The 12,214-nt window shown below is 30.6% G+C and overlaps 2 pseudogenes; both read right to left on the reverse strand.

The window, feature by feature from the left end:
- Positions 1 to 8,959: 8,959 nt before the first annotated feature.
- LOC149546646 (zinc finger CCCH domain-containing protein 24-like) lies at positions 8,960 to 9,860 on the reverse strand (annotated as a pseudogene).
- Positions 9,861 to 9,971: 111 nt separating this feature from the next.
- On the reverse strand, positions 9,972 to 10,811 carry LOC149546647 (zinc finger CCCH domain-containing protein 24-like; annotated as a pseudogene).
- Between the last annotated feature and the right edge of the window lie 1,403 nt (positions 10,812 to 12,214).

Here is a 12,214-nt window from a genome sequence, read left to right on the forward strand (position 1 = left end):
ATGAATACTAACTAATAGACTTGAAGAGAAGACATTAGATGTGCAAAATCTTGCTAACATGCAATTGGATATAATGAATCAATTGATGCTTTCAAAACATGAATTGAATGGAAAGGACATTGAGATCATAGCCCTAAAGTCACAAAATGATCTATTGTAAAATGAACTAAGAGCAGAAAAGGAATTCATTGAAAGATTAAACAAACCAAGTGAAACCATAAAATACTTTGAGAAATTGATGGAATCACCAAGACCTAATAATGATACTTTGGGATTGGGATACACTAATATTGAGGAAGGAGAATCATCTAGAAGTGGTGAGGAAAGGACTAAAAAAGGTAAGAACTACAAACCTACTTGTCATAATTGTGGAAAATTGGGTCATACAACAAATGTTTGTGGGAGTAAAACTATCAACCATAACCCCAAGTAGAAATATAGTGGATACTACTACAACAACTACAAACAAGGACATTAGGAAAATGAATGCAAGACCAAGACCATGAGAACTGAGAGATTTGAACCTGGATATTGTTACAATCATCATAAGTATAGACACAAAGCATATGAATGTAGATCTAAGAACAAGTGGACATCAAACAAATAGATAAAGGTACACCACAATGGAAACTCCTATGAATGATATTACAACACAAGGTACAATTGTCACTATTGTCAAGAATATGGACATGTTCCTGAAAATTGCATAAGGACACATTTTAGAGGAAACTAAAATAGATGGTTGAGTGAGAATAAATGCTTTAGTTGTCTCAAGACTAGTCATGTCAACAAAAACTATCTAACTAGGTCACCAACATTGAGCAATGAATCTAGTAAAGGTAAAGAAAGGGTCAATGTTGAGAAAGTGAAGGTGTAGATGAATAAAACATGGAGAAAGAAGGAAGGTTGCAATACATCAAGTTTTGACAAGTTCACTTCATCCAATGGATTAGGTGATCACATCAACCTCAACTAGGTAATAAGAGGTATGTGTGGAATTGACATTTGAAAAGTTATATTATTGCAATCAGTTCCAAATATCTAAGATCTAAAGGGAATAAATATGCATGAATCAAGATGCAATGAAGAAGTTAAGAATAAGAGGTTTTCTATAGATATATTGTTTTCTATGTCATTTTTGAGTGATAGAGTCAAGCCTAGTATGAGCCAAGCTCGCTATGTTAGCTAAGCATGTTGAAAATCCTATGATAGCTAAGCTTACAAATGTATAAGCATTGAGCATTCAATGCTGAATTTGAAGGGTTATATAGTTGATTTTCAACTTATTTGGATTCACCAAAGTTTAAAGAGCACAAAGAACATGAAAGAAATTGGTGAAAAGAGATTCTAGTGTTTGCAAACTAGATCTAACTGCTACTCGACACCATTCTACATATTCAAGAGGTATTTAGCTTGTGCTGAGTTACACTATTTTATTTATCACAAATCTTAGGAAAAAATTAAAATGGTAGCTAGTTCTTTGTCTACTTTTAGGAAAAGAGGGGAAGGAAATTTTCAATGTTCAGTTGATTAGTTATGATGTTAGGAAGCCCCCTTTCTAAGCAATTCCTGAGATTGCATACAAGGGAGCATCTGGTGTGCTATCCATGATATCACCAAAGGTTCTCATGATTCAAGATGTGAGATGTTTCTATACTAGAAAGATTGGAGAGGTAGGAGACACAAAGATTAGAGATATTTATAGTAAGCTATGTGACAGTTGTGTTTTGAGGGAAGAGAATAAGATCGCTGAGAAAAAAGGGTTAACACATGCCCTAGACTTTCCTCAAATGTTTAAAATAGAATGGATTCATATTTTTCTAAGTCATATACATGACAACCAGATTTGGTTAGAGGGTGCACCAATTAGGATTTCTAAGAGGATTGTGCATAGAGTAACAAGGTATCCTACCCTTGACCGACCAATGAGCATGCATAGTGATGCAAACGAGGTTATTGAAAAGAATACAGGTGTCATTTAGAACAAGAGAGGGATGTCAATAGATAATATTTTAGATCCCATTGTTGCATTTGTAGTTAGAGTCATTGCTCATAAATTCTTTCAGTCAAGCTAACTGAACAATGTTTCCTGTATGGTTGTCGACTCAAGTTACAAAATTGTGAAGAGAGATCATTCCTATGACCTTGCCAAGTTACAATTACAATAGTTATCACAAAAATTGGAAGCCATTAGGAAGGCCAAAAGAGCATCTTGCAAGTTTGGTTCTTTGATTGTTTGCATATTTTTCTATGTGCAAAACACATTCCCCACCTTTAGTAAATTTTCTTGGAAGACCAACAGGTTAGTTACACAACAGATTACATAATTCATTGAGCAACTTGGAGAAAATTTTGAGTCAGTCATGACTAGCTATTTTGAGGATTTTAAGAAATCCATGAAACAAAGATTGAGGATTCTTGTAGCATTAGTGGAACAACATTGCAATGATGTGTGTTTCCTAGTTGATGCAAATTATACATATGTGCAAGTAGCAATACCCAGGGTCAGATGGTTAAAAACCTTTCCACATGAGATCAATGTGGATGAAGCCTTTGCAACCATGACAAATTTATTAGCCATGGAAATTGACAAGGATGCAACAACCTTTGGAAACTATGACAAGACATAATTTAGAAATAAGGATATGCAAATTGAGAAACGTTGATGTTTTGTGTTGAAAAGTATTATGTTTTGCCTCATGAGATGCCTCTAATAATGGAATTTATTTAGTGGATTTGAAGGGATTAAAATATGTCCCACTTATTTATTGTTTTATGGATTGTTATTATTATAGTTGTAGGGTTTTCATCCATCAAAGCTACTAAAAGAAAGTTTGTGTGTGGAAGACATAAGAAGTGGTCTTAATATTGTATCCATCAAGATGAAGTTGGGTATAAGGTTCAAAGAGAGAAACCACTAAGAGAAGGTGGTAGTGTATCTTCCATGGTCTTGGATGGGTAAGATGGTAGTATGTATGTAGTTGAATAGTAGCAAGAGGATTGGTGGATTTCTAGAACCTTTTTTTAGCAATCATTTGAACTCTATTAATGCGAGTGAGTTGCAAGATAGAGTATGCAATAGAAGTTTGGGGTAAAGTTTGTTTGTAGATTACTAGCACAAGCATTTCCATGGGACATGGAATTTTTCCAAAGTTAGGAGTATGGTGTAGGAGCACCTAAAGTACAAGAAGACAAGGATGTTAAGATTCCTTATATAATATATGAAAATGTCTTTAAGCCATTTATAATTTTTTTGAGTTTATAAGTTGAAATGTAAAGGCTAAAGAAGCCATTGATAAGTTGTCAAAATTGTGCAAGTGGTCAAGAAGGTCAAAATATGAAAGAATGCCTTATAAAGGCTAAAATTGATGTAAAATGTCTATTTAGGTCCATTTTAGGGTGATTCAAGAATCCATGCAAATATTTGTCAATTTTACAGTTAAACTTGTAAAAGTTGTAATGCAAAATGCATAAAATGTTGTTAGAAATGCATAATGGTTAAAAGAATATAAGGAGATGGTTGAAAAGGTAGTTTAGAATTTATAACCAACCACAAAAACTATAAAAATTGATGTATGGTCAAACCAAAGAAAGAATGGAAGGATAGAGTTACATTTGAAATCAATTTGGAGCAATTTTTTATTTTGATTAGTTTTTTAGTTTTTATGGTGTTTCCAAGTATTGTACAAAAATGTACAGCCTAGAAACCATGTATAATCTATATATTTTGATAGTTTAGTGAATAAAATTTGTTTTGGCTTTAGTTTGGGTTTATTTCATGGAGAAATGAATAAGTTATGAACATTTTGGTAAAAGTTGCTATTTGCAATTCTAAGGATATCTAACTATAATCAGATTGAAATATTTGGTACAAACACATTTGAATGAATCAAAACATATAATTATACTCAATGGAAATGTATGTGGACTATCCTTCTTTTCCCATTAGTTGGAATCATTTTGATGAAAATGTGTGAAAGTTAAGATAAGTTTAGTTATAGTCAAAGATTTGTTCTTGTAGAATGCTTTATGCATTGGAAAAATTAATGGCTTATAGATTTGGAAAGTAGACTCACAAATGGTCAAATTTAAATTTTTTTTGTTTCATTTTAATTTTTTGAAGAAAGATATTAGATACCCTAGTTAGGCTTTCTATTTTTACTTCTGGTTTTTGATAGTAAAATTGAGTCTTGAGACAAAGATTATAACTTGTAATTGGGTTGTTGTATTGGGCTCAAATTTGGAAATGATTTAGAAGGACTAATTTTAAATAATTCCTCCAAAGGTTTGGCAAGAAAGTTTTGGGAAAAAAATCTTATGAATAGTGTAATCAAATATAGAAATTAGGATATGCAAATTGAGAAAGGTTGATGTTTTTGTGTTGAAAAGTGCTATGTTTTTCCTTATGATATGTCTCCAAGAATGGAATTTATTTAATGGATGTTGAAGGGATCAACATATGTCTCACTTATTTATTATTTTATAAGGATTATCTGAATCAAACTTTGAGTTTGCCTCTATGTTGAATGTTTAAATGTCAGTGATATGTAGATTTGGGTTTGTTTGAAATCCTATTTACATCATCATCCTAGGTAGATCAATCTATGATGGCTTTATAATATCCAAAGAAGTTATATATTTGGTTCATATTAACAGGTCTCCTAGTATTCTCATCAAATTGGATATTATGAAGGCATATGATAGGGTAGATTGGTGTTTTCTATGCAAATGTATGAAAGCTTATTGTTTTTCTAAGCAACGAATCAACCTAATTTTTGAATGTATCTTTGCTCCAAAAATGTCTATCTTGATAGAAAAGTACCTAGTAGGTTTTTTGGCATCTATTTTCATTTAAGGTAGGGAGATCCAATTTCACCCTTTCTCTTTATTTTGATGGAAAATGCTTTAGTAGATCAATTAAGTGAGCTAGAATGGAAGGAGTCATCAAAGGCATCCCTATAACAAGAAATGAGGAATCATATACATATCAAAAATTTGTAGATGACTTTTTTGGGGAAAGTTTAGAAAGTGATGCCTTAGCTTTGAAATATATCCTATCTAGTTATTCTAAGGCATCATGTCAAGAGATTAATAAAGATAAATTGGATATCTTATTCTTTAACTCTTCACCCATCTTGGAAGCTCAAATATATTCCATTTAAGACTTCAATAAAGGTAAACTGCCTTGCAAATACCTTGGTCTTCCTCTTCATTTGAGTCATAATGCTTCTAAACTGATCCTTTGATAGAGAAATTTAAAAAGAAGATGAGTGGATGGAAGAGTAAATGAATTTCTTCTGTAGATAGGAAAACCATGGTCTTTGCAGTCTTGGCCACCTTACAATCTACCAACTCTCTTGCATGGATCTCCCAAATAGTAAAATGTTAGGTATTTATGGTCATCTCATAACCTTTTTTTCTCAAGGGAATGTAGATAGGAAAAAGTTTTCTCTTATCTCTTGGGATCAAGTTTGCAAGTCTAAGAGTATGGGTGGAGCTGGCATTAAGAACATTAAGCACCAATGATTGGCATTGGGGGCCAGGTTACTATGGAGAATGTTACATTTTCCTAATCTTAAGTGGGCCAGTGTCATGTCCCCTAATTATGACAATGTAGATAAATAGGTGAATGAAGTAAAATAGTTGCAATAATTTTTTTAATGGATTATTGTGGTATAAATGACTATATATATCATATTATAATTTTACTAAAACTAAATATAACTATACTAATATATTTGATTATATAATATATTATTAATGAATAAGTAATAATATATTATTGATATAATAATATGTTACTAAGATTTAATAAATAATAATCAAAGATTATCATTATTATATATTTATAATGATATGAAAATATAATTAATAAATAATAATCTAACAAATTATTTGATTGAAAAGACATTTCTTTCCCACTATAAAGCATATAGGGGAGTATTAAATCAATAAAGTGAGGGGAGGGATATGAAGAGTAATTTATGATAGTCAACAAGATATCTTATGGAGAAACTGTAATAATTAAATAATGTTTCTACGAAGAACATTATAGTGGTATTAGAGCATGATCTTGCCATCATGTTGGGAAAAAGTAAATAAAATAATAATGGATTATTCTAAGTCAATAAAAAAAAAATCTAAGAATGAAGTAAATTATATTTTCTTTGTGTCTTAATACATTCACGTATACTTGGTATCTTTAAATATACATACATACATACATACATACATACATACATACATACATACATACATACATACATACATACATACATACATACATACATACATACATACATACATACATACATACATACATACATACATACATACATACATACATACATATATATATATATATATATATATATATATATATATATATATATATATATCACAATTTTTAATAGAGGTCTCGAATAGAAAAATAAAATGAACAAAGATATTTGAATTTAAACTCTTGCTATAATGCAATCATAGTTAGTACCACTTGAAGTCACCTAAGAAGTACTTCTTTAAAAGAAGATTTGTCTGAATGTTAGTTTGTAAGATATAAGTATATAACACCTTTCTGAAATAAGATTTAATGATACCTAACAACAATAATAATATAATAAAATAATAATAAATAATTAAGATGAGAAAATTAATAATATTACTAATGAAATAATTAACATTAAATATATATAACATAAATTGAATAAACTATAATAATTAATGAAATTATACTAAATGTGTTATTCAATAAATATAAAAATAAATAAATTTTAAATAAAACATAATTATTAAATAATAATTATTAAATAATAAAGAACGATCAACTATTGTTGAGTAGATAAATTCATTTGGAAAGACCCATGGAAGGATCACACCACATAAGACCCACTCATATAAGTAAAAGGAGGTAGATGATTGAATAAAATAAGAGCATAAACAATAGAAAAAAAAAAAAAAAAAAAAACAACATTATCAAAGGAGACTCTCACATGGTGAGTAAAGGAATTAAAGTAGCATTTTTACCTTAGTAAAAAGGATTTCAAGAAAGCCATAGAAGGAGCCATCTAAGTGGAAAGATAAGTTAAGAAAAAGTTATTGAATACGTTTATTTAAGTTATTAGTCCTGCCTATATAGGCGGAGACTATAGTTTTCACCTGCTTATCTCCAATTAAGCTATACTCAGAAAATTGTGCCAAATATTTATAAGCTATGGTCCTCTCAAATAATTTTATTAAAACATAATTTTATATTTGTATTGCTATTTTATGATTGGCTCTTGTCAATTTTGTTAGTAGTCTTTTTTATTTTTAGGTTAACAAATTGGAAAAAATAGTAGGAGTCCACATATCTAAGGATTATGAATAGATGAGATTATTATAATGGTTCACCTGGCTGCATGCATACTAGTGTTATGTGGCATCCTTCACAATTGCTGTAATTGTGATTGATAAGGATCGAGTTCAAGCATTTTGACTCTATTGTAGTAGCAACAACAGGTGAGTTTGTTTTCCACAGTTGGATAGGATTCAAACCTTGTCTATCTAGAACATCGGTACTAAAGGCTAAATGCTTGGCTTAAATAGAAGTTGAAAGATTTTTCTTTTATGTGATGCATTGTGATTTTCAGGTGTTGAGTCAAATATTGTTTGAGTTGCCTGGGGAGTTGCCTGGGGAGTATCCACTAATTGACACAAGACCTCTTTGGCATAGACTTCCTCAAGTAAAATTTATTTGTATTGAAATTGCATAAAAACAGTACTAAAGGCTAAATGCTTGGCTTAAATAGAAGTTGAAAGATTTTTCTTTTATGTGATGCATTGTGATTTTCAGGTGTTGAGTCAAATGTTGTTTGAGTTGCCTGGGGAGTTTCCACTAAATGACACAAGACCTCTTTGGGAGCCTCTTTGGCATAGACTTCCTCAGGTAAAATTTATTTGTATTGAAAATGCATAAAAACAACCATAAAAGCAACCACTGATTAAAGAAAAGAGTTCCACCTATGTTATTTTCTGATTTCTCTTGCATTGTAATGCCAAAATCGCATAATGACTAATTAATCTTCAATTTAGATGCTAGAGATACATGCATTTCTCCATTGATGCATGATAGCAAAAAGATATAAAATTAATTGTTCATAAATATTATTATAAATTTAATTGGTGATGAACACTAAATTACATTAATTTAGTGTAAACTTTACAATATGAAAGCTTAGTATTTTTTTCATGCTATTCAACAAAAAAATTGTTTGCCTAAAAATTAGATTATAAAGCTTTGAATTTGAGTGCAGATTAAGACTCTAAATGTAGTGTAAACATGATTGAAGGCTATCATCAATAAAGAACACTATCTCCACAACCCACTCATGTCTAATTGATCTCCATTTTGTTGGAAGCTCCTCCATTCAATACTAATTCTAACATTTTCTCTATTGCAACTTGCCTGAAAGTCCATAATGCTCACGACCATATTCCCATCTATAGTTTTTCTTCTTTGTAATGGAGCAAATGTTAAGTGTTGTAAATGATCTTTATTGAAAAATAGGTAAGAATATTCCTCTTAATTTTTTTATATAAATAATCTATAAAATGAGAAAATTATAACTAATGTAGATGATTTTTATTTATTTTAAACAAATGGAGAAAATTCTCTTCACTGATTCAGATCATCTATGATTCAATTTCTAGGGTTATTTCTTTTATAAAGATGAAAGTTATCTTACACTATTCATTAAATTTAAAATACAATGTTGAAAAGCAAAATGGAAAAAACACTGCATTAGGCAGTGACCCCTAGTTATACTAAACATTGTCCAATGACTTGTGGTGTGGATGAAAATCAAACCTCTAGAAGATACATAATTTTAATAAGAATATCTTTCACCAGCATTAGCATCTTGAGAAAATTTCCATTAGAGACCAAAAATCATCTTTAAGTAGGCAATGATTTGGTTTGTTGTCATTCACAACCCATGTCATAGTGAGGAGTATGGGGAAACAAATCTACAACCAAAGCTTTTACTAGGTGAAAATATTTTGATATGGGCATGGATTTGGCATGATACCTAACCAAGTTGCTCATATGTATGAACCCTCATTTATTATCCTTCTCCTTCTCATTTTTCTCCATTCACAGTGTATAAAGTTCAATTGTATTTCCTAATAACGTCTCTGGATTACATAAGATATATACAAGATGTCACAAGTGTGGATGAGTGTAAAGAACTTTGATAATGGTAGGGTGTGGATCACCACATGGTGGGTTAACTATGGTGACAAAATCATTAAAGTTCTTTGCTCCACTATCTTCCTTCTTCATTTCAGAGTCACCATTTGTCTAAGAAGATATCTCTAAATAGCTGGAGCCTTTATTATCAATTTCTTCACATTCCTTATCAATATTATTATCTTCTACATTGTAGGCACCAAAGAATCAAAATTTTGTTCTTTAGATTGATTAGAAAATTACTTTTTCATATTATCATCACTTTTGTGACTTATATTTTCTTTTATATCAGATTTGGTGTTTGTTGTTATATCAAGATACTCTTTTAGCAAGGAATCCATCACATCTTCAGCCTTCACACAAAAAGGTAATTTTTATACCATTATTTTTTGCATTCATTTGGGCATCTACAATAGCAGGGGCAATTATTTCAATTCCTACAACCATGCCATCACGATAAGCTAGTGTTAAACCAACTATGGTGGAGAAGCTATTGTTTCTACAATTGCAAGTTCTTGAACCATTCTCTTTATTTTACTTGAATTTAACTCCTCCTTAACACTTGTTGAGAAAATCTGTACAATAATGGGTTTTTCATTATTTGAGCTAGAAACCTGGATGGTATCTCATCCATCTCAAACACTGAAAAGTTTCCAGATACCTCTATTTTGATATATGTTCCAAACTAGTAATGGAGATGACCACAAAAAGTTTTGAAAGATTGATGTGAATTTTCAAGCAATGGTTAAGACATTGGGATAGTTTGTAGGTTCTTCAACAATTGCATAACATATTTTTTCTTGTAATTTAGTTTCTCTTTGTAGGGAAAATCTTCAAGAGGTCGGGGGTCATACATCACGAGTACTCCTTGTCTTCATAATAGACCCATTAGTAACCAAATTTTTGTTGTCTACTATATTCCCAACACAAACTTCCTTAGCCTCTTGTGTTTGAGAGTTTGACACATTAGAATCTTCTGTATGTTGGTGATTTCTCTCTCCTTCTACTACTTTTTTATCTTGTTGCTTCTCCCATGGGCGTGGAAGAACATCTGTCCACCTTTAATTGTTGTTTGTTTATAGTATGCACATTCAATTTCTCTGTAGCTCAAATGACATACTCTTCACTAAAGAATGTAATGAACCCAACACTTGCAATTTTTTAAATTTTAACATTTAAATATGGCAATTCTAGACCATCAATAAGCCTCTTGAATGTGCCAGAAAACCATCCTTTTGAGAGATTAATGATACACTTACTCAAGGCCACTATTCTGCCCTTTGTGACCTTGGATAAACCTTCAGGGATTAAGATCAAGCTCTTTTTCTATTAACTTTTTGGCCCATTTAGAGGTGGGGTCCCATGAATTATCTCCGTGTGAGCACACCTACAATTGTCTCCATGCATGCAGTCCTAAGCGTACCTTCTAAAATATGAACAAAAACTAGAATTCCAAAAAGGCTTAGAACTTTGCTTACCACTCTTCAGAATTATAGTTTGGAGTGATGTTAGGGCTTTGTTTAGAATTAGGATTTAGAGTTTTATGGTTAAATGTAGAATCAACAAATACTTGAATTGAATTCATTATGTCAGTGCATTTCCATACAAGACCCATTAACACATCTCATGGGCCCTTTTATTCTATAAATAATTGATGCACCCAACTGTATTTAAATGTGTTAAATAGCCCCTTAGCACATGGACCTTTCTATTCTATAAATAATTGATACACCTAACTATAATTATATCTCTGTTAACTCTTGCTATATCTTTTTTTATTTTTCATTTCAATTGTATCTATTAAATACTAGATTTCCATGCACACATTTAGAAAATCTTCATGTGAGAATTATTATGTTTTACTTTATTCAATAATTATCAAATTATTGATTAAATAATTGTAGATTATTTTTTTCTAAAATAATTGGTAATTAAATCTTTATTTTTAATAAATAATCTACAATTATATTTATTTATACTTCTTTTTTCTTTCCCAAGGCAGGACTATAGCTCCACAAAGCTCATGTTTAATAAAGTAGCTTATGTTATTAAATATGTTTATTTAAGATATTTAATAAATTAGTTAATATTTAAGATATAATGTAATAAAGTAATTCAAATATATATTTAAAATATATATTTGTATATTTATTTATATATATGATATGAAATTAGTAATTAATATAATAAAAGATTGAATGAACATAATATTTCTGATCCAAGTATAACTTGGTGGATAATATTCATTGAGAATATCATAATATGATCCAAACATGTCTTGGTGGAAGGCATTCATTGTGAATGACATAAAATGATCCAAGTATAACTTGGTGGAGGAAATTTGTTGTGAATGTGATGGAAAGATCCAAGTAAAACTTGGTGGAGGGCATTTTGTGAATGTCATGGAACAATCCAAGTATAATTTAGAAGAGGGCATTCATTGTGAATGTCATGAAAAGATCTAGGTATAATTTGGTGGAGGGCATTCATTGTGAATGTCATGGAAGGATCCAAGTAAAAATTTGTAGAGGGTATTTTGTGAATGTCATGGAATGATCCAAGTATAACTTGGTGGAAGGCATTCATTGTGAATGTCATGCAATGATCCAAGTATAACTTAGTGGAGGGAATTCATTGCTAATGTCAATGATCCAAGCATAGCTTGGTGGAGGGAATTTGTTGTGAATGTCATGGTACAATCTAAGTACACTTGTTGGAGGGTATTTTGTATGATTGTCATAATATGATCCAAGTATACTTGGTGGAGGGTATTCTATATGGATGTCATAGCACAATCCGAGCCATAGTTGGGTGGAGAAGATTTGTTACAAATGTTAAGCTCAAAAAATTAGAGAGAGATTTATTAAAGGTTTAGTGTAAGAGGTCATTGCTTGAGGACAAGCAATTTGAGGAAGGATGGATTGTGATGTCCCATAGTTTTGATAATGTAGATAAATAGGTGATTGAAATAAAATAGTTATAATAATC

Source organism: Cupressus sempervirens, chromosome 7 (assembly GCF_028749045.1).
Source record: "Cupressus sempervirens isolate cs-2001-9-10 chromosome 7, ASM2874904v1, whole genome shotgun sequence".
Lineage (NCBI taxonomy): Eukaryota > Viridiplantae > Streptophyta > Pinopsida > Cupressales > Cupressaceae > Cupressus > Cupressus sempervirens.